The sequence below is a fragment of the Chlorocebus sabaeus genome, unplaced genomic scaffold (genome assembly GCF_047675955.1).
Source record: "Chlorocebus sabaeus isolate Y175 unplaced genomic scaffold, mChlSab1.0.hap1 unalloc_scaffold_236, whole genome shotgun sequence".
Classification (NCBI taxonomy): domain Eukaryota; kingdom Metazoa; phylum Chordata; class Mammalia; order Primates; family Cercopithecidae; genus Chlorocebus; species Chlorocebus sabaeus.
The window spans coordinates 230,338-253,132 of record NW_027327522.1 but is presented as its reverse complement, the minus strand read 5'-3'; positions in this window follow the sequence as shown (position 1 = coordinate 253,132).

Sequence of the window (22,795 nt, the reverse complement as noted above, 5' to 3'; positions counted from 1 at the left end):
TTCCTCCTAATGAACAGATCAGTCACCCATGTACCCATGTAACCTATAAATATTTGACTATTAAATATACAATACTGTAGGAGACAGAGATGAGGAAGACGGTTCCTCCCTGAAAGACGACTGGACCTTAGACGGAGGGATGAACATTCTGAACAGGATCAACGTAACTCAACATTTGAGTCGGAGAGGCCAAGCAATGAGACTTTCAAAAAAGCAACCAGAAAGTATGTACTTTGCCTGTAGTTCACATCTGTGCCTGGCGTCATGAGCACGAGCGTGCGGACACGCACACAGGGCCCAAGTTTAAGATCAAATATAAGGAGCTTTCCACTGTAGTATTTAACTAGATCTTGTTACAAAATAGCTTCCTGATTGCAGTTTTTATCCAAAAAGTTCTGTGTAATTAAGGAAATTAATTTTCCCCTAAAAGACATTTATCTACCTATCATCCCTTATAAACTAAATGGGCGTATTAAAGAAAAAAGGCAAATGTTTGACTTCGGGGGTTTGCCTACGACTTGGATAAGCATGATTTTCTTCTGGCCAACCAGGGAGCAGCTGGACCAGACTGGAGGGATGGAAGAACAAATTTCCACTCTGACCTCAGTTGGGCACCAGAGTCTTCCCTGTCAGAATGTGGGTGTGGTGCTTCCCACACACCAGCCTCTGATGAAACTCAGCCCAAGGGTGTGGGAAAATGCTGTCTACTTCTGAAAAATCTATAAAGTACAGACACATCAAAAGCTTCAGAAGACTGTAAAGGGCCAAGGAGACCACTACACCCTTGGAAATTACAGAAAATGCTCAGCATCACACGTGCCTGAAGTCCAGGGTCAGCTCCCAGCTGCTGCAACAGCTTGAGCACAGTCCTGGCTTCCTCTCTGATGCAGAGAGCTGGTCACTCTGCCAGCAGCACTCAGAGCTCAGAACATTCTAGATGAAAGCAACGTGTTCCTTTTAAAATGGGGAACCAGGGCAGCACAACTGAAGCTCTACGACTGTCTCAACTACTGGGTTTCGGGGTAGCATTAGGAAATCGTGAGAATCCAAATCTCAATTTCATACAGATTCCAGATTCACTGCAGGTTCCAGAATTTCCTGAAACATTCTTCCAATTTATCACTCAGGATTCCCTTGCCAAAGCTAATAAAGTCTACATTCCTCACGGAAAACCCACCATAAGCACCACCACAAATAAGATCAACTGACGCCCGCCCTTCGCACCAAACATAGAAACTGTTACTCACACAAGACTGTGCTGGAGGCAGCTCTCAGCTGAAGCCGAATCCGTGAGACTTCATTATCCCCATTTTGGATTGAGTGTGAAGACTCTCAGCAAACCAAGGCCCTAGTGTGAAGCAGAGAACAGATCCTCTGATGCCTGCCTGAACATTTCCTTCCCACCTCTGTCTTGCATATTGAACACCCTCAGAGCTACTGAGTCACCCACATTTGCAGGTCATTTATCCAGCCACCAGGATAACACAATTATGCGATAAAAATGGTTCTCAGGGCTTTGTCATACTCAACAAGGAAGCTCAGAAGGCTAGGTAAGCGCAAGAAGGGGGGAAGCGTCCTCCAAACAGACAAAAACCAAGGAAAACCGTGCAGAGACTCAAGAGAGAGAGAGAGCAGAAACAGAGCCCGCTGCAGCCTTTCAGGTCCTGCTAGCCGCAGCCCTGCGTTAGGTGGCACCATTTCCACGGATGCATCCTACTGGGCCCATTTGAAAGGTCCCACTTGCGAGACATTCACCCCCACTTCCAGCTCCTGCAAGACCCGCTGCAGCCCCACTCCACCCTGGGGGCCTACTGTGCAAGTCTTCCCGGCGAGACCCCTCAGAGCCTGCTCAGTGTCTGAGACTGGGAAGCACCAACGATCCAGAAAGGCACAATCCCGTTCTCCTCGTGCTGCTTTCTGGGTTCCAAGTTGTCTAACGAGTGCTGCATAAACCCCGGGCTGGGGAGCCAGCCAGGGCCCAGCAGCACCCAGCTCATGCGCTCCACTCACCCCACAGAGGACCACGGAGGCCCCAGCACGCTCTGTCCGCGGGGCAAGACACCAGGAACAGCCACAGTTCAGGGTTCTGCCACCCACTCCGCTGCCGTAATTACCTGCTGGGATCTGAATTCTCATTGGTTGGAAAGGTGATCCTATAGCTCCGCTGCCTTAATTACCTGCTGGGATCTGAAATTGCATTGGTTGGAAAGGGGATCTCACTGCTTAAGCACTCCCTGCTGTCTCCTTGCAAACAACATAAAAAATCCAAAACCCTTCGTAAAGAACGTTTACTATAACCTCAAAACAAGACCCATCACGAGACCAAGGAAGATACACACGCACATCTGACAGCTGGTGGGTGTCAGTGACCGACGCCACGGCTTCCGTGTGGCGTGTGAAGCAGGAGGCCTGTCACGGTGACTCAGGTTTGGGTCTGAATAGGGGTCTTCCAAGCAACTAGGCAACCAGGACGCACACACCAAAACCCAAGTCCCCGCACTCATATACCTGGCAGAAATGCTGCGTGGCCATCGACACCAGTTGTGAACCAAGACCGATCTGTGTCCTGTGGCCCTCACAACGTCCGTACATGCCTGGGCCCAGCACAGGCCCGCACGGCACCCTGCTCGCCTCCAGTGGGGCTCTCTCCTGCCAAGGGGGATGGCCCTGAAGTCTGTTGAGATTTCCAAAGCTCTACAAAGTCGCCCTTCCTCCTGCTTGTTCAGAAGGCCTAAAGCCCTGAAGACACCAGTGAGAATTGACCTAGCCTCTTAAGGCAGCTCAAACACCTAAACACAGGAACGCTGGACCACTCTGCCCTCGAGAGCAGCCAATAACACACTGGGCTAAGCAGAAGGCACAGATGTCACATCCAGAGCCAGTGGCGCTCAGGATTGCATTCCAGGAATCGCCCATGTGGGTCCCTCCAAGGCTTCCAAGTCCCACTTGATTGTTTTCATCGTATCTCTATAACATCAGAGACATTATATCTCACGGTATCTATGAGATTGTCTCTACTTTTATGAGCACATATGCTCTCTGACTTACCACGGAATGAAACTGTTCCAATAAACCCAGCGTAAGCTGAAAATATCCTAAATAGAAAGTGCATTTGACATAATAGTTTCAACTTACAACGGGTTCATCCAGAGGCAGCCCATCTTGGGTCAAACAATGCATTGAGTGTGACTAGTTCACATCATCACAAGGTTGAAAAAAAACCACAAATGTAACCTTCGGGAGCCAGGGACCATCTGTATTACGGCTCCTGTCTTCAGAGACAACAAAAACCTCCTCTTAGACAAGAATCACAATTTATAATCCTCAAAATGTTAAACTTAGTTTAACAATCTACAGGTTCAAACAAAGCCAAAGTAGGCCCACAAGGCCGTTTGTGCCATTCACTAAGACACACGACTCTGTAATAACCCTCACCACAGCCCCTCAGGGTGGGTCCCAGAGGTGGCTGAGGCTTGTGGCTACGGACACTAACGAAACCAAAATCAGAGTACGCAGGTGCAGTCAAGTCATATGACTTCTCCACTAGCATATGCACAAATGTTCATCAGCAAATCTCATCTTTGCTTTACCTCCCTCCCATGACCTAAAAAGAAGTCCACCACACACACACACACACACACACCTCACTTCAAAAACATAATTAGTACTTGCATTCAATTCTGGGCATTCAGAATAGACCTAATGGGTGATTAAATCTCTCCTCCAACCCATTGCTTAGTCTTCTTAGAGGATGAAGGATTTTGCATAACACAAGTCAACATATAAAAGATCTGGTATAGAAACAGACTTTCAAGTGGTCCTCATTATAGTGATTCAACTAATATACAAAGGACCCAACACACAGCACAGTGTACATTAGAAGAATGATTAATTTGTTCCCCTAAAAATCCTAATATCTACATAGAAAAAATACCCAATACACATTTTATCATTCTTTACCAGTATAGTCATACAAAGGAGTATCACAAAAGCAAAAGAACACATTTGGTTTGACTCACAGTTCTAAGTTTAATATAAAATTGCTAAAACCACCAAGACAAACATGACTATGAAATATTTAATGATCCTAACCTAAATTCAAGTCACCATTCAACCACCAATACCTCTGCTCTACTTACGGGAACTTTCCAAAAGTAAATTCTGGAATTAACAGGACAAAATTTTCTGGTGATAGAAATTAGGAAGAAATTGGTTGAAGGCCATTCCTTGGCTGTCAAACTTTTTCTCAATAATATTTTGTAAAATAAAAGTGTCAAACAGATCTTTACATTAACTTACAATCTATCAAGCAATACTGGAGCAAGCTTTAAATATTACCCACATTCTGTCAGGGCTGACTAACATTAAATCAGTATCAGTCTCATGTCTTGCAGCATCCACAGCTCATCTTCTTAAAACCACTTAAGATTTCATAATTAACTCAATTAAACAATGTAAGTCATCTCCTTGATCTTTGACATGAAGGGGTAATTTTCCCCCAAAATAGTACCTCTTTCCTTGACACGATTTAATCTGTGGTTAGAGTATTTAACAGGATTTCTTTCTTTCTTAGAAAATAAAATATACACCTTTCCAATATAGAAAAACTCTAACTGATAATGCTATAGCTTAACCAGGTCAAAAGCATTTTTTTTTTTAAGTTAAAAAAAGAACCTAACTGCATCTTTGGATCTTATGTGAGGTAGTGTCCAGGGTCACTGGGACCCCTGCTTGGCCAGTGTAGCTGGGTACCAATTAAAGACAGAAACCCAAGCATTCACTCAAAGCCGCTTCCCAGCTGTGCATCCTAGTGGAAGAAGCCATGGGTACAAACGAATGCAGCATTCTACGGAGGGCTTTGGGGAATGGCTGCTTGAGAACATCAAAGTGGCTCACGTCCCCCGAATATAAAGCCAGTGACTGCTCTCAGCTCCCATCCACAGTAGCCAAGGTCTGGAATCACCTGAGTGCCCGTCAACAGTGGACGAAGGGAATGTGGCCCGAACATACACAGGAGCAATACTCCACCACACAGCAGAGAGCCCTGTCATCCGCGGCAGCATGGATGGAGTTGGATGACATTACGTTAAGCAAACGAGCCAAGCAAGGAATCGGCACATGTTCTCATAAGCAGGAGCTGAGAACAGATCTCGTGGAGGCCAAGAGTAGGTGGTCAACAGGGCCCAGCAGAGTCCACTCATAAACAGGATGGGCAGAGGCTGGTAACGGGCACAAACACACAGCCTAATGGGAACACGAGACCTACTATTGATATATCAGCAGGGGGGTGGCAGTGGGTCATCTACTGTGTATTTCAAAACAGCTAGGAGAGAATAACTTAACATAACCAGCACAAGGAAAAGAAACTATTTAAAGTGAAAGACATCCCAAGTACACAGATTTCATCAATATAGGGGTGAATCAAGGTATCACATGCACTCTGAAAATATGTATTTTTCAGATACAAAATAAAATATTATGTAACAACAGAGACAAAAACCAATGACAGAATCATTGGCAAAGCACGTGCAGGAGAAGAATGGGAAGCCTGACATGGTGTGGCTGTGTGTCCCCACCCAAATCTCATGCTGAACTCTAACTCTCTGTTGGAGGTGAGCCCTGGTGGGAAGTGATTGACTCATGGGGGTGGTTTCTAATGCTTTAGAACAATCCCCCAAGTGCTGTCCTCATGATAGTTCTGAGATCTGGTTGTTAGGAGGTGCATGGCACCTTCCCCTTCACTCTCTCTCCCCTTCCAGCCATGTGAAGACATGCCGGCCTCCCCTTCACCTTCCACTCTGATTGTAAGTTTCCCCAGATGTAGAAGCCTGTACAACCCACAGAACTGTATGCCGATTAAACCTTTTTTTCCTTATTACCCAGCCTCAGGTAGTTCTTTATAGCAGTGGAAGAACAGTACAGTCCTCAGGACCAGCAATGTTTTCCTTCTACCCAGCGGCCAACAAGGTCCCACACCCTAGCTGGTTTTCCAAAGCTTTGCCAGAATGCTGAAGCCGTTTTGGGGATACTAACTTTCCCCATCTCTGGCAAACCAGATGGGGCATCCTATTTGCTTCTTACCACCTTTCTCAGAGAAACCCCACCTCTGAAACAGCCTCCACCAGGGGCCTCCTTCAGCAGCAGCAAAGCTGAGTGTTCCTTGTACTTCCCTTCTTCTGAACAAGTAAACATCTTAAGCTTGTTTTTCCATCTTCCCAGCTCATTGAAAAAAATATCTTGTGCTTTCTATTTTCCTCACACACACACATGGAAGAGAAGTTCCGTGAGGGCAGGAGCTCTTGTTTTCCCGGATCTGAGCCTGGACCTCAAACGCTAGCTGAATACTAACACGATATCCAGAGGCAGAAATGCAAATATCCACATGACTTCAAATACCCTAAGGATCTAACAGGCCGAGTGGCCCATGTAACTATGGCGTGCTGGGCCATTCAACTGGTGTCCAAATCCCTGTCCAAGTGAGCTCTTTAATTTCGAGACTTTTCAGACAGCTGTTTTGTTGTTGTTGTTGTTGTTCTGTTTTGTTTTTATTAAAGGGATATGTTACAGTTATAATCAAGAATATCCCAGGCCGAGTGTGGTGGCTCGTGCCTGTAATCCCAGCACTTTGGGAGGCCAAGGTGAGCGAATCACCTGATGTCAGGAGTTCAAGACCAGCCTGGCCAACATGTTGAAACCCCATCTCTAATAATACAAAAATGAACCAGCCATGGTGGCAGGCACTTATAATCCCAGCTACTCAGGAGGCTGAGGCAGGAGAATGGCGTGAACCAAGAGGTGAGGCTGCAGTGAGCCAAGATCGTGCCACTGCATTCCAGCCTGGGCAACACAGCAAGACTGTCTCAAAAAAATAAAAATAAACCAATACTCCCAGTTAGTTCTTCACCAATGTCAGATACATCAGTTTCAAGAAAAATATGAAAGCATGTTTTTAAATTTCAGTGTTGAATTTAACCATATCTTTTAAGAAGATATGAAGATAGAAGTTCCCTAAGGATCAGGGGAGAAAAAAGCAGTTAAGAAAATTTTAAAACCACAGGAGAAAAGCAAATATGGGTTAAGACCTCAAGGCAAAACTTTTTCTTTGCACTTTGATTTCAAAAGAACAGAGATGCCCAAATTATGAACTCTCCCATCTGCATTTTATATTCCTGTGTCCTTTGAAAGGCTGGAGATGGGATCCCGGGTTCCAAAGTGCCTGGCCATGGCTCACATCAGGCGGCATCTTTCACAGCCGTTTACTCCCCTCACTGTGCCTAGAGAGCTCTGTGGCCCAATTTACAAAAAAAAAGGTCCTAATTTACTCACATTCATCACTTTGAGCAGTCTCAAGAAATGAGACAAATATTGACACTCCACAGAAGCAAGTACTCTCTTCCAAAAAGTCAAGTGCCAGGTTCCCATGAGCCAGGCAGCTTGCTTACAGAAAGCACTGGCTGACTTGCTGGTTTAATGTTAAATGCATTTAAAATGTTAAGTGAACAAACCCCCCTCCTAGTGGGTGTACGCGTTGAGCTGGCTGCAGTAGTGATGCAGACCACGTTCTTTCCTTTGGTTTTGCTTCAAGCAGAGCACCCCACACCCAGGAAGAGGGCAAAGGACAGCATCGAGGTCTAGGACAGATCTAAGGAGAGCTGCAGGCTGACTGCCTCATCTGCAAATAGTCTCTCATTTCAGAGAAAATCACTGAACAGAGTTCATAACACGTGAATTTTTAAAATTTGTATTTCTAATTTCATCCCATTAGAACTTTTGAACCTCCACCTCCCACCTAGAGAACGTCAGCTCAAGCCGATCACAGCGCATTGCGATTTTCTATAAATAATGCGCACGCCTGCATCTGAGCGGAGATGTGAATGTCTGGAATGTGCCTGCCAGGCCCAGGAGGAACTGCAGCAAGTGTGGGGACACAAGCCGCTAAGGAATCTGATTTGGAGGGAACTGGAGGCAACTAAAACTAGGTCCACTGGTTTTTCTTGGTAAGGTTTGACCAGGCAAACTGTTATCACTGTTGCTAATTTATGGTAATTGGAATGGGGACTTAACAGTAAGTAATTAGAGCAACTACAGAATTTGCTACTCAATTACAATGGCACAGATTCCTGAGAATGGAAGAACTGTTGCCCAGGAATAGAGTTCAAGAGGTCCTCCCCATGCTCTGAGGAACATGGCATTTCCACGCACCCCTGCTTTGGTCCCTGGCCACCACCATCCTGATCTCGGCCATCTGATGGCATCAGTCCCCAAAGCTGGAAACACCTGAAACCTCTTGTCACCCTCCCATCTGCCCTGCCTTCCTCCAGTCCGGGATATTCAGGGATGCCCACATACAGGACCAGGAAACCAGGGTTATCCCAAACCAGTGCCTGCATTCAAAGTCCTCCATGGCAGCACAATCACCAATGGCCAATACTCCCAGAACCTTCCACCTCAAAACGGGAGCACATCTGGATTCAAGCTGACAATGCTGCCTTCTCTTTGCATTGTACACATGGAGGCATGTCAGGTTCCACCTAAAGGTATCAGGTTCCACGCTGGTCAGAAGCCCAAACCTAGTCACTCTGCATGATCTCAATTCACCATCCACAGAGAAGCCTGCAGTTTTCCTCTGGTGTACGGTGTGGATGGTGGATGGTAGAAGCATTTCCCCTGAAGACTCGGAGACAGGAGCCTGGCCAAGGAGGCCAGTCACCCCATCCCCTGCAAGGCCCGGATGTGACCCTCTGCTGTCTGCACACCGTACCCAAGTCTAGCAGTGCTGGCTCTGTGGTGGGATCCATCTGGGTCTGCAGAGGACCTGGGGCACAGGAACCATGCAGCCTGGCTGCAGCCAGAGGCCTAAGGGATTCCCACGAGGCTCTCCAGCCTAGGTGCCCTCACCACAGGCAGAGCCATGCAAGAGAGTTGCCTGCTGAACTGGAAACGCCCCAATCTGCTCAGCCAACACAGAAAGACAACAGCCACCTACACCTGCTGAGCCCCAAAACGTGGCCACTGGGCCTGAAGGGTTGAATCTGGAATTTAATCTGTGAAGTTCTTTTCAAATGTGTTTAGCTATGTAATCAAATCTTTATTCTAATTAAATTTAAAGAAGCCCCTGGCTATGGGCTCCCTTGTTGGGCCTCACAGCTCCAGGGAGTAAGAACGGGAGAGAGAGGCCCAGAGCCTCTCTGCATTCTCCATGTTAATTCAACAAGTCATCATAAGGAAAGGCACTCCAGCAGGAGAGGTGTACACGGGAAGAACTGGGTTGGCCCTGACAAGCATGACCCCCATGGCATCACAGCTCCCTCAGGCAACAGGCAAAAGACAATGATGCCCACCTGGACGGGCCACCGGATGTGATGATGCACCCCCAAGCCCTAGTCCCACAGCAGCCAGAGATCACCTGCTGCTCGCCCCGGGTAAAACACAAGCCCTGGTCCCACAGCAGCCAGAGACCACCCGCTGCTCATCCCGGGTGAAACAGGCAGAGCTACCCGAGCCCTCTAAAGTAGGAAGAATTAAGGAGGCGACTCCCACGACACACGTGATACTCCTTGGAGACGGACACAGGCTTCGCTGTGAAAGTGCAGAGGACGGTGCAGTCCCTAGGCGGGCTGCTTCTTCCAACGATCGGGAAGAAACCAGATCCATTTCCTTGTAGGAGAATGATTTGTACCGTGATTAGACAGAAGACAGAAGGTGGCTAATGTTATCAAATCATCAAGCACCTCACGGCTGCTTCTCCAAGGAAGGCCTGGATACTTGCAGCCACCCGCGTAGGGGCCGCAGTGTTTACAATGGAGATACGGGTGACTGAGGTCTGGCTTCCTCAGGGAAGCTAAATTTGAACTTTCACCACTGAGGAATCAGTCATTTACAGTCACTCACCCTCAATGCAGAAGAGGGCTCAAGACACTGCACCAGACTTCAACACTCAGGGTTAGGGTCAGGGTCAAATTCACAAGTTTTACAAAATGTATTTCCTTGGGATGCCAGAAGAGATGCAGCTTCACACCCCCCCACCTCCATGGTTTACTTAGCCCCTTCACCAGTGGATCTCACCAACAGATGACACATCCACACCTCATCCATGGCAGCACAGAAAACCACTTGGAAGACAGCCACTCCCACCAAGCTTCCTGACTTTGGTGTTTAAAATCTGCATCATTTAAAATCTGCATCTCATACGTGAGATTACACTTCTCCGAACAGACATTGCGACTGTCATTTCATCCAAAAGGGCTTTAGGAAATGACACGCGGTCCAGACACCAGAGGTCGCCGGCCGCCTTACTCTAGCCTAATTCCTTTGTGCCTGTATGGAGGCTTCACAGATACAGCCCATTAATGACCGTATGAGAAGCTCAGGGCATAGACGAACTCAGTGCTGAATTTTTTTCCATTTATCACCCTTTTGTTTTGTCCAGAAGACAGCTGAGAAAGGCGGGAGCAGATCATCTCCTCGAGTGTAATGACTCTAGCCACTTCTCTTCACCCCAGGTCACCACTCAGTCAACACGCTTTTGAGAAACCAAAGCAATTCTGTTCCCTTCACTCTGGGTTCCAAGCACTAAATTCCTCCATTTTATCAATTAGGTTATCAAGCAGCCGTTTGTAATCTGGACTGCAATCTGATACGAAATTTAAAGCTAATATAAGTTGTGGTAATAGCTCCTATTTACATTATAGATAAGGCATGAATGAAAACTTTAATCTGTTCATAGGACCAACTTTGTCAACAAACCAATTATTCAAGCAATGATTGTCTTCAGTTAGATGCAAATTACTTTGCTCATAAAAGATTTTCCAGTAGGAATTTTTAAATCCATGGTCTGTCTTTTCTGAGCCTGTCTCTGCACCTTCCCCTGAGCGCACAGCAGGACTTCTCAGGGCATCCCATCAGCAGGCCCACTGAAGAGAATAAGCCCGCAGCCCCCAGCCCAGGAATCAAGTCTGAGCCCCAGCAACCCCTCATCCAGCCGAGGCTTCCTCACCAGCACAGCACCCAGGGATCTTCCAGGTTTAATGCCATGTGTGTGTGGAAAGTAGAGTGCTGGAAAGACCACAGTGGACATTCTACAAATGCAAATTCCCTCCTGGAACAGCCCAGCAACCTTCTGTACCTTCCCCAAAGTACCCATGCCAGACAGGCGTAGAGTCTAATGCGGTGCCTAGGAATCAGCATTTAACACGATTCTGATGAATAAGAGAGTTTGAGAGGTCGGTCAGCAAGAGGCTGCCGTGGCCTCCACTCATTTGCAGGCTCTGAAGAGACACAGATTCAGGTAACAGGCCAGACAGGACAGGACAAGGATGGGGAAGTGGAGGGCAAATTCCGTGAACCACCAACCACCCCGCCATCCCCACTGAGACTCCGTGATTTAAAGAGAGGCAAAGCCAGGGAGAAAAGATGCCCGCACCACATGAGGGACTGAGATTTCACCTAAAGCACGCAGCATGTGGCTGAGGGCCAAGGTTGGGCAAGCCAGGAGCACAGAACGGGGTTCACAGGCCCAGAGGTGCTTCCCACACCCACACCCCGTGCAGATCTCCCAAGCACTGCCTGTGTCTCCTGCCTGGTTTATTTCCTCCCCCCCTTCTACTGTGTTGGTTTCTCAGCCACCACCCACCACCACACAACCCTCTCTACAAGCTGGGTGGACTGAAAAGAGTGGGGGCGGGTAAGATCTGGGCTCTGGGGCCAACGTCCTGCCTGAGACATTAGTTCCAACCCACCTAGCTGTGATGTGAGCCCCCGAGATTTCTCAAATGTGAGATGGGAAGGTAACTGAACCCACTCACCAGGACGGCTGTGCAGACTGAGATTACATATAGCCACACCTCGGCATCCACCACACGTGGGACCCCAGTCGTGTTGCCCCTGATGGGAATCCCTCTATCTATGCCCCTTCTGCTACCAGAGCCAACTGCCAGCAGTAGCTGTGGAGGGTGTATCCTCTATTCCCACTCCACTCACCTCCCATCGCTCCACGCAGTGACCTGCCATGCAGCGGCCACCAGCAAACCCGGCCCCACTGGATAACCGACCACCAGCCTCCCCTCACTTTGGGGCGTCTTCCACTTGCAGTTCCGAAGCAGACTGAGAAACCGCCCTCAAGGGCAGTCACCTGTACCTTATTGCACGTAATGACCTGCCACGCAGGACCACCAGCAAACCCAGCTCCACCAACCAGGCTCCTGTGGATAACCGAACCCCCACCCCCCACCTTGGAGCGTCTTCCACTTGCGGTTCTGAAGGGGGCTGAGAAACCTCTCAAGGGCACTCACCTGTTTCTTATTGCACGTAATGGCCTGCCAAGCAGGGCCACCAGCAAACACGATCCACCGTCCAGGTTCTGGTGGGTAACTGCCTCCCACCCCGCTTCCTCCTGGGGTGTCTGGGAGGCTCAGAAACTGCCCTCCAAGGGCACTTATCTGTTCCTTATTGCACTAATACCTCATTTACAGAAACCCACTTTGACTTCCAGCACTGCAGGTGTGACAATTTAGGAATCCTGCTTGCAAGCTCCAAGAGCTTGAGGTCACGTCCACCTCACCAGCATCCCAGAGACCCAGCACTGTCCCACTGTGTTTAAAATTCCAAAATACTCCTTCAAAATGCTACTGGCATTTGGTTTGCGCATAAAATGCTAAAAGCCTTCAAGTGAAACAAATATCTTCAACAGTTTGATATAATGACATGTGAGTTACACATCTGCCAAATTGTAAAGCCTCATGCATTTATAACATTTTATTTATGGTCAAATGGTTCATTAATATAAATTACAAGAATCTCCAAGAAACGGTTTTTTCTTTTGGCATTAGATGACCAAAGGAAAACTGGGTTCTGGCTGGCTTTCAGGCCTGTAGAAGCAGACATATCTGCTGACACAATCAAGCTCCTTCCCACTGATGTGGCCTCATCCCAGGCCCCTCACCCGGATGCCCGCAGGCCCCTGGAGGAGCAAGCAGACCTGCCTACATTTCTCAAATGCACAGCTGTTGCTCACACTGCAGATGGAGCTCAAGGCATGAGCAGGCCACCACGCTAAAAATACCACGCAGCGTCCACGCAGGTGACAGTGGTTTTCACTCCATCCCAAAGCCCCATGTATGAGTTTAAAGCCATGACTACTAAATAGGTTTTTAGACCCTCAAGACATACTTTACTTTTATGCAACAAAGTTAAAAGACTATCACTCAGGTATAGGCTCTGAAACTGAAGAATAATTATTTGGAAACAGAGCCTCTGCCAGATCAGGATAAGCACTTGGGACAACACCCCGTGACCTCGGTCCACACAAACCCATCCAGACCAGAGGCCTCCCGCACTGTAATTTCTGTGGATTTCTGTAAACGAAGTATTACTGCAATAAGGAACAGATGAGTGCCCTTGGAGGGCAGTTTCTGAGCCTCCCAACCACACGGCCACATTAAGGCTGAAGCCGTGCCACCTCCAGAAACACTGTCCCTCGCTGAGGTGTGCCTGGCTTCTCCCTTTTTCCAGAACTTAACAAAACCTGAAAGGACAGGTCTGTGTAGAAAAAAACACGCTACTTGCGATTCCTCTTCCCAGTTCAGGCTGTAGGAAGCTCATTTCAGCCCTCACTGTGTTCTGACTGTGGCTTAGTTACCATAAGAAATAAAGTCAGAATTCCAGTCCCTGTCTCCTGGGCAGTGTGGCAGGCATACATACCTTCAGTTACATGAGGAAAGGAGTGGCGAACCCCCTTCCTTCAGTGAAACTGCACAGTTCCCAGAACGCTGATGCCATCCCCTTCACACCACTGTGAACACCTGGACAGAGCACATTTCAATGCGTGCACCTTTGTGGGCTAGTTTTCTATTTCTCCACTAAATCACCCCAAATTTAGCACCCTAAACACTGACTTATTTTCTCACATTTCTGGAAGCTGGAGTCCAAAACAGTTCCCACCATCTAACGTCGAGGTGTCGGCAGGGCTGGCTCTGGGTAAGCGACCGTCTCCTTGCCCCCCACAGCCTCTAGAGGCTTCTGCATCCCCTGGTCCATATGGCACCTACTGTCTTCAGGACTCACAGCGGCCCTGACGGCCCCCCAACAGGAAGACGCAGAATGTCAGGAGCCCAGGCTCTAGTGCTAGGGCCAAACCTCCCCACCCTCCCAGTTCCTCAGACACGCCTGTGTGAGCTAATATAGATTCCACTTTAACTAGTGTCACCTGTGTAAGGGGTAAGTGCCCAGCTGTGAACTGGTTAACCTCGCCCACACAAACCCCGAGAATAAACTCACAGGCCACGGACCACTCCACAAGCAATAAGTGACCACCTGCTCAGGGACCTCCATGCCCCAGCAGAGCCCTCCGGTACCTCCTTGTGAGCTCAGACTGGCGGCAGGGGTCTGCAGCGCCAGAGGGCCCTGGATAAAAAAGACAGCTCTCATGTCGGGAGGCACCCGCCCGCGGTTGGGTTCCCTGTACTTTAATAGCCCAGGTGGACAAGCCGCACCGCATGCAACCCCATCACCAGAATAACGGCTGCACGTGGCGAGTGCACGGGTGGCCACCACTCAGCCCAGCTGTCTGCGATAAGCACATCACCACCGTGACGCCCAATCAGACTCAACTGCTGGAACAGTCCCAGCATCGGCCCCCAAGAACATTCTGGATCAAAATTCAGACTAGTGATTGCAATCAGGGCCACATGTGGCTGAATGTTTTTACAGGAGGACACCACAGCTGGACTGACGTCACAGCTGGATCTGGCTGGACTGAGAGCATTTCCCACTGTACATTCTTACAACACCATTTTATTTGTGCTCTATTAAACTTCTATGGCTTTTTTTCTGCTTATCTACTTTATGGGAGTGTTTCTTGTTCTTATGACTGCGGTGATACTTCAAGCTACAACTATCAATGTGTAAATTAGTTTTGAAGTCGCCTTATCATTAAACATTTCACAAGCAAGCAGTCAGAGGCAGCTAGCCCGGAGGCCTCTTTTCTTCTCTGAGCCAAACCTGCCTTGGACTCAAAGAAAACGGCACATGGAGAGGGGCTGGATCTCCAGCTCCCATTCCTAGGGAGCCTCCTGGGGAGCAGATATGGAGGGAGAAGCCCTGGTTATGGCACTGTGGTACTAAAGAAAAGTCTATTTGGGTAATGTAAGCACCAGACTTAAGAGATTAAGCAAACCATGAAAAGAAACCACTAACCACAGCTTCTCCAAAACAGAACTAAACTCCCTTTAGTTTGAATTGGAAAAGCAGAAGTGATGATCAGTATACAAAAAAAAAAAAAAAAAAAAAGGAAATGACACAGTATCTGAACACAGGAGAATAATCAAGGGCCACTGTCTCTTCCTGTGTCAGTGGGAGCCTCGCATCTAAGCTGGATTTAGAAGGTTGCTACTTTGGACTGAAAGGTATCCCCAACCCTAGTTTGTAAGCAAGTGGAGCAGAATGCTTCAATTATTTCAAGGTTTAGCGGTAAAGCTCTGCAACTCTCACAACCATTTTAATTGGTGTGAATTTTAAAGTGACTCAATCTGTTGGCTGGAGTATCTAACGGCTTAACCACGGGGTCACGTTGGAAAATTTTTCCAATTGCTTTTGTTTTTCCTACTGAAGATGCATTTGAACGTTCTTGTAGTTTGCAGTTGGCTGGTTCTGATGTTTGGTCCTGAGCAGGCCCAAGTATCCGTAGAGGAAGAATCTGAAACCTCAAGCCACTCGAGTGCTGTCTGGGCAGACGGAGACCCCAACCCGAGGGCCACTGACGGACTCAGCATGGGCGCAGGGCCGCCCGACGCAACGGGCCACGTATTTGCCGGTTACAAAGCAACATAAGCACACACCCCCAGGTGTGCACACACGCTCTGTACACATCTGTCCCTATCAACACCAGCACACACCCCGAGGTGTGCACACACGCTCTGTACACGCTCACATCTGTCCATGCCAACAACAGCATACACCCCGAGGTGTGTACACACGCTCTGTACACATCTGTCCCTACCAATGCCAGCACACATCCCCAAGGTGTGCACACACATTCCATACGTGCTCACATCTGTCCCTGCCAATGCCAGCATACACCGCCAAGGTATGCACACACGCTCTGTACAACCTCACATCCCTCCCTGCCAATATGAGCACACATTCCCAGGGGTGCACACAGGCTCTGCACATACTCATGTCCGTCCCTGCAGCCTGAGTCAAACAGTCACAGAGAGGCAGAGGAGGAGGAGGAAGGATTCGATGGGCACTAAGGTCCTGGGCCGGTTCCCCTCCCTACCTCGGGAGAGACCCCTCATGTGATCCTGCCATCACTCACCCTTCCGCCTCCATCCCCCATCCTCCCACAGGGATCAGGAGGATGCCCACTGCACAGAGCTGTGATGAGCATGAACGAAAGATGGCAGGAGCTCACGCCAAGGTGCTGAGCATGGGGCCTACGGAGTGCTTCTTTCTGCTGTGGCTGACATCATCAAACAAGAGACTGACACAGCTTCTGCAGAGAATGTCACTTGCTGAGAAACTGAAACGTGTGACCTAGGAGCCTGTGAAGGTCTAAGAACAAACCAACAAACCAAACGGTTTTGTTTGTTTTTCAAACACCATAGCCTGTTTTTTCTTTTTTTTTCATGCTCTACCTTGGGTATCATTTAGTTTAATTTCAAAGTAAGTCCAATAATTACACAAAATCACAGGACTGAGCATGGAGCATTGTTTCACTTCATGTCCTCCAGCCTTTAGGACACATTAAGGAAAGACACGATTCTAGGATTCCCATTAGAAAGGCTGCCCTGAGGCACCTGCTGGGGCAGCCAAATTGCAGCTGTTGATGCTGCCCCCAAGCTGCTTGGATGAAGCAGAAGATTCCAGAGGTCTCCTCTCTTCTACCCCTTGTCCAGGAGAGAAGGTGGGGGGAGAAAGGTGAGAGAAGATAGGAAGAAGGAGAGGGGAAGGAGGGAGAGAGGAGGGGAGAGGGAGGGAGAGAGGAGGGGGGGAGGGAGGGATAGGGAGAGGGAGGGAGGAGGGGCATGTTCCATCCACCAAGGCAGCTACACTGCAGAGAGAATGGAGGGTACGTTGCCTCTCAGGACAGTAAGTTCGAGCTGTTTATAATTGTTAGCGTAAACAGTGACCAGCTTAGGACAGGGCTGTAATTGGAGTTGACGTTTTATTTTCATAGTTGATATTGGGGACCTGGACCTAAAGCACCATGCCTTGCCCTTTTGCCAGATGGGCCTATGCTTCTCTATACTTGAGTCTATTTGACTAAATACCCGACATTGACTAGGAATTATGACGTGTAGGATACCCCTTACCACAGTAACGTCAAACTCATATTCTAAATGCAATTTGTTCAGGGACTGGCTTCTAACTCTGGGTGGGAATGTTAAGCTCAGTACAGTTCAATTCAGTAAGCATTTATCAAGAAACTCCTAGACCAAGAGCTGTGTTAGACACTGGGTATGGGGTGATGGGGATACGAAGATGTGGAATTAGAACTCGAGAAGCTCAAATGCTTCCATTTAATTCCCTAATGCAATTACTAAGCTTCAACCTGATGGCTGTAATGTCTAAATTCACTTTTACTTTATTCCAGTTCTACATAACAAAGCATAAATAATCACAGAGGAATGATTCTGTGTTGGACTATTCAGTGGACAGAGAAGAGCATTCTGACCGGCGTGAGACACTGTCTCCGTTCCCAGGGAACCCGTGAGGTGGCTGCACAGAGCACACGCGTGAAGATTCAGGAACACGAGAGTCAGGTGATGGGAGGGGCACGAAGGCAGTACCAGAAAGATGTCTGCCGAGAGGCCGCTGCAGCCAGGGTGGCCGGGAAGGTCACGGGAGTGGGCACAGGCATCTCCTTCCAGCCGCACCTGGTTTTCATGAGGACGCGTGCACGGAAGGGGATGACACCGAAATGCTGTGGCGCTGAGGGGAGGAGGGGAGGGACACAGGGCCAACGGCTGACCCCCACCCCTTCCGTCCCTGCCCCTATGAACGCTGCCAAAATCAGCCCCAACGGGGAGAAATGAGGCGGGTGAAAGAGGTGGACAGACTTGGCTTCCATGGAATTCACAGATTCCAGTCATTAAAAATCCCTTCTGAGTTTTCATCTGGAAAACTTTGCCAATGTACTTAGGGACAAGAGGCGGAAGACGAAGCCAACACAATTGGGCTCAAACTGCCACCCTTCTCCTTCTCTCTTCATCCACCACCCTCCCTGGGCCCCTGAGTGTGAGAACCAGGAGGTGCACAGCCCAAGGGTGCAGTCCCTAACCAGAGGAGGGAGCCGCACGGCGGGGCCCCCAGCACGTGGATGGCAGGATCTGTGCTATGTCAGTCCCAGGGCCCCAAGCAGAGAAGGCCTGGGGCTCCCAGCTGAAGTTTTGCTGTCTCCTCTCTCACCAAAGTCGAGAAGCACTGAGTGGGACCAAGGCCGCACCTGGCGGCTCCTCGGTGGCTGCCGATGTGGTCCTCAGGCTGCGGGTGAGACCCTCTAGGGAAGCCCAGACAGTGGCGAGAATCACAGCCACGAGTGCTCCAGTTGCCCCAAAACTCAAGCATAGCCTGAGGAAGGCAGCGCCCGCTCAGATCCCCGTGCAGGCTTGTGTGGCACACTGGTGAGGCACACAGCACCAGAACACGGCACTTTAAGTGGCTTTGTGGGGTGTAGGAACACAAAGTGTGGTCTGGAGTGGCTCAGAAGTCACTCCCACCAGCCTGTGGGACCCGGACGGCCCCTTAGGATGTGGCTGGAGTCTCTCCAGGGCGGGCTCCAAAGTCCCAAGGATGAGGTAAGCGTCGGTCTTGCTCTGAGGAAGGCCCCTGACAAGTATCCTGAACATGCAGGTACACAGCTGGCTGACTCATCTGAAGGGATCTGCTGAGCTACGAGCCAGGGACGGCTAGAGAAAACTGCGTGAACCTTTGTGACTACTCACAGGTAGGTAGCTACTGCCTGAGACCCAAAGGTAAAGAATTAACCTGAAACTGCATATTATAAAACTTATTTTTAAATGATGGCGCTTAATTGAAAAGACTCCCAAAGAATACTGCATTAGAAAGTGACAGAGTGAAACCGTGAGGCTGACCACAGGAGTCCCTGGAAATTTCACCAAATGTTGTGTCAAAACTGGGAAACAGAAGAACTGCACCTGATGAAACATTCAATTAATCACTCGAGTCCTCCCCACATACGAAGCTATGTAAAAAGTGTTCCCAGAAGGTAAAGTGAGCAGGAGGGCTGTGAACACACAAAGAGAGAGCCACTTCATCCACGGACCACAACAAGAGAAACGCTAATGAGTGCCGACGACACGCTGGAGTCCAGGGCTCTGGGCGCAGCTGGGACATCAGGGTCCCACTGTCCAGATGGGAAACCAGGGTGGAAACACCAGGGAGCCTGTCCCAGGGTGCAGAGCTAGTGAACAGTGGTTCATACTGCGACAATCCCAGCTGCCAGGCTGTGGGGCTCCACGGGACAGAATCCTGTTGACTTCACTCTGGGGTGCGAGAGGCGGCAGCATCCCCCAAAGGCACCTGGAGAAGTGGTGTTACCCTCCATCCCCTGTCCCCGGCATTACCCTCCATGCCCCTGTCCCCGGCGTTACCCTCCATCCCCCTGTCCCTGGTGTTACCCTACGTCCTCTGTCCCCAGTGTTGCTCACCATCCTCCTCACCTCCAGGCCCCTCTCCCTGTCCTCCCTCATTTTCCTGTTCAGCCAGAGCACATCACATGTCTCTTCCCTTTTCAAGAGGCTCAGCTGCACCCAGAGGCATTCCAGCCTATTCGGGATGGGGCACACACCCTGGGGAAATGCCAGCACAGGGCCGGAAGGGCCTGAGACCCTCTCAGTGTCGCCCAGGAAGGATGGAACAGCCCACGGTCAGGCTGATTGTCAGGCAGGGTGAAAACTTCTGTGTCCGAAATGTTCTTTTCTCTGGAACTGTTTGGACCATTCGTGAACGAATCAGTTAAATACCAGCAAGTGCCACTCCCACTTATTCTCTGGCTACAGTTTTCCACCCACCAGCAACCACACTCCTAGGAATTATCCCTAACGCAGAATCAGCGCCTTGTGCCTTTAGGAAAACCTCTTTCTCTCCAGCTTTGTCCTCCTTCCACAAAAGGTGCCTCTGACTGCCTCACTCGCCGTACCAGGATTTCACTTGGCTACGGAGGAAAATCTGCGTGGGGCTCAGAGGTGGGTGGTCCTTGCATGGGCAGCAGGTCTGTGACATCCTCCGAGGAGCCTGGCCCAGGCCTGCCTCACACGCCAGGACTCTGCCTTCTGGCCCTCGGGCCCCCGAAGCTGCTTTCCTTCCTGGTGTCATGCCCCAGACAAGAAGGCCGGACAAGGGCCCAGGGCTGCTGTGGGTCGGGAAAGCCTCCTGACACCTCCCACTCCAGGACCCCCCATCAGCATCCCAGCATCTGGACCTGTGTCACCAGCCGCTCTGCCGTGCAAGAGAATTGGATTTTCAGCTGGGTGTGCTGCTTCCCTAAACAAAGTAGGGTGTTGTTACTGAGGAAAAAGGAAAAAATTGGCATCTTCTTGGCAACCCCGCGACATCCAGCCACCGGTTCTCACCACCCCAGAGATGTCCATCCAGGGCAGATAGTGTCTTCAACCCAGCGCCACTGACCCAGAAGTGCAGTAATTAGTACACTTTCACCAGAATCACCCACTCCTTCACCTTTACACCCAAGAAAAACATGTTTGCCAGGCAAATTAGATGTCTAGGAGGTGTAAGGAAACCCCAAGCCTGCTTTAAGCCTCAGACTTTTGAGACCGTTGAGGGCTGTGCGCACAAGAGCAAGGCTGCACCCGAAAGCTCTGCTCCTGCCGGACGTCATGGACAGACCACACGGCTCAGCCACATGGACCCTTCCAGGACTTCACGAGAGGGACCTCCGTGGTACATGCAATGATGTGCACTTCGTTCAGCCTCGAACAGACCACGCCCTCGTTACAGGGTCGGTGGTCCACCTCCTGCCATCAGCCCCCCGCCTCACCGAGGGTCTGTGTCTGCATCTGAAATAACTTTGCTGTTTTACCTGGGTACCAAAATGCGGCATCGCGATGTTTAAAGGTCTTTAAATATCAACACTCCGGGTGCAGTCCTTGTCACTTTAATGCGGTCACTCGATGCAGGCCTCACTCACAACTCTGAGGTAGCTCATACCTTCCCTACCTAACCAAGGAAGAAACGAAGGCGTGGAAGGTGCAGCTCATAAGGAGCAGATTAGGATTCAAACCAGTGAACTTCGTCACATGCTGACCTACCTCTCAGGCTGAGATAACGTTGAAAATTAACCAGGTAGAACAGCGTTCCATAAATTAGCTGGAAATGGTCCTTGTGGATGGGCCTGTGGTTACTCCCTGAAGAACAAGACCATTAGCCCAAAAATCCACCTGTGTCACACTCAAATGTTTACATATACAATTATTTTAAAAATAACCCAATCAAGCATGTTCACAGCCATTTAGAGCCATATAGATTGTCTGCTTCACTGACAATCAACCCAAGACCTCTGTCGGCAAAGGCCACGGTGCCAGGTCCAGAGAAGGCGGGACAGAGACACAAGCAGACACAAGCAGGAACCTCTCCATTCCTGGGAGCCTCGCTCTGATCGGTCCGTGAGGACACGGTACAGACCGCGGGGCACAGGCAGACGGCAGGCCAGGAGAAGGGGCTGCATTGCCGGGAGGCAGTGCTTTGAGCTCTAATGGATGGAACACTGCTAACCAGTGAAGGTGGAGAGAGGGCACCCGTCTGAGAGCATGTAGAGGCAGCAAAGCACAGCCAGCCTCGGGGAACCAGAAGCCACAGGGACATCAGGTTGGGTGCTGCTGTCTGCCGGCCACCAGCTGGGGGACTGTACTGGGCCTGGAGGGACATCCCTGACACTCCCCACCAGATGCCAGGGGCACCCCCAGCCCCAGGTGAGAACCATGGATCCCATGGCGAATGAGGCCAGCCTGTGGGAAGTGGGGCTGGGACAGCTCTGTACAGCTTAATAGGAAAGTTGGGTTCTATTTTGTGGGGTTTTGGTCACGTTGATGGCTAGTCAGGGCTGTCCGTCAGGAAGTGATTTGAGGACAGACTAGAGAAGGGGCTGCCAAGACCAGCGGAGCATTCGCTGTCTGGGTCCAAGGAAAAGGAAATAAAGGCTGGCGATGTGACAGTGGGGGGGAGCACAGAGCAAAGGAACTGGTGGAGACACAGGGGTGGCCCCACACAGGGCTTTGAGCAGCTACCCGGGGGTCGTCCTATTAATTCTCCTCATGGCCCCAAGAGGCGGCTGTGAAGATCCATCTCCTGAGGACAGAACTGCTCCAGAGCCACACAGCGAGGATCCACAGAACCAAGATCCGGGCCAGCTCCAAAGCGGGTGAACTTGTCCCCTCAGCCATGGTCCTAAGACACGGATCAGAGCCCCCTGGACACACAGACACAGGAACTGCAGGAAGGGGAAACGGATGCCCTGAACCAGTGGCGGGACCCAGGGTTTCAGCCCTCCAGGGCCACTGGGACCAGTCACTGCACAGGTGGACACACGATGCTTTAACCCGCGCTGGGGGAAGGAGCCCACACTCTCAGGGTGGAGACCGCAGCTTGATCGGGCCGGCCTCCCTGCTGGGCACAGCCTGAGCTGCCCCAACCTGTACCGAGGTGCCCCAACGTTGGGGTGCTCAGAGCCACTCAGCTGAGATCGTGGTGCTTTCTGTAACCACCCTCGTTTCTTTATGGTATAGATCTGGACTCCATCATTTGCAATGTGTGGGGTTCT